Below are 1,188 nucleotides of genomic sequence, written 5' to 3' on the forward strand. Positions count from 1 at the left end.
GAGAGGAAGCTCCCCGGACTCTCCCCTGCTTATACCACGGTAGACAAGAGAGTTGAAAAGAGGGGGGGGGGGGGCACATAATTTGGCGCAAATTACATGCTGCAGTACTACTGGGCAAACATTAAGTTACTGTGTATTCCTGGGTTATATAGCGCTGGGGTGTGTGCTGGCATACTCTCTCTCTGTCTCTCCAAAGGGCCTTGTGGGGAAACTGTCTTCAGAAAAAGCATTCCCTGTGTGTGTGGTGTGTCGGTACACATGTGTCGACATGTCTGAGGAAGAAGGCTATATTAGAGAGGAGCAGGAGCAAATGAATGTGGTGTCTCCGCCGACAGCTGATTGGATGGATATGTGGAATGTTTTAAATGCTAGTGTAAACTCATTGCACAAAAGATTAGACAAGGCTGAAGCTTTGGGACAGTCAGGGTCTCAACCCATGCCTGATCCTATGTTGCAGGGACTGTCAGGGTCTCATAAGCGCCCACTATCCCAGATTGTTGACACAGATACAGACACGGATTCTGACTCCAGTGTCGATTACGATGATGCAAAGTTACAGCCAAAATTGGCAAAATCCATTCGATATATGATTATGGCAATAAAAGATGTTTTGCACATCAGGGAGGAACCCCCTGTCCCTGACAAGAGGGTACATATGTACAAGGTGAAAAAGCCTGAGGTAACCTTTGAGGGGGTCACACGAGCTGAACGAGTTATGTGAAAAAGCTTGGGAATCTCCAGATAAAAGACTGCAGATTTCCAAAAGGATTCTTATGGCGTATCCTTTCCCATCAATGGATAGGTTACGATGGGAATCCTCCCCTAGGGTGGACAAAGCATTAACACGCTTATCCAAGAAGGTAGCCCTCCCGTCCCAGTATACGGCTACCCTCAAAGAGTCTGCTGACCGCAAACAGGAGATTACCCTGAAGTCCATTTATACACATTCAGGTACCTTACTCAGACCGGCAATTGCGTCGGCCTGGGTGTGTAGTGCTGTAGCGGCATGGACGGATACCTTATCTGTGGGGATGGATACCCTAGATAAGGATACTATTTTATTGACCCTGGGGCATATAAGAGATGCTGTCCTATATATGTGTGTATGCAAACTACAGGTGGTGCTGCAGGGCTCACACCCTTTTACTTGTCTTGTAGAGCAACTCTGGAGCTGTTTCTGGGTCCAGC

Source organism: Pseudophryne corroboree, unplaced genomic scaffold (genome assembly GCF_028390025.1).
Source record: "Pseudophryne corroboree isolate aPseCor3 unplaced genomic scaffold, aPseCor3.hap2 scaffold_689, whole genome shotgun sequence".
Lineage (NCBI taxonomy): Eukaryota > Metazoa > Chordata > Amphibia > Anura > Myobatrachidae > Pseudophryne > Pseudophryne corroboree.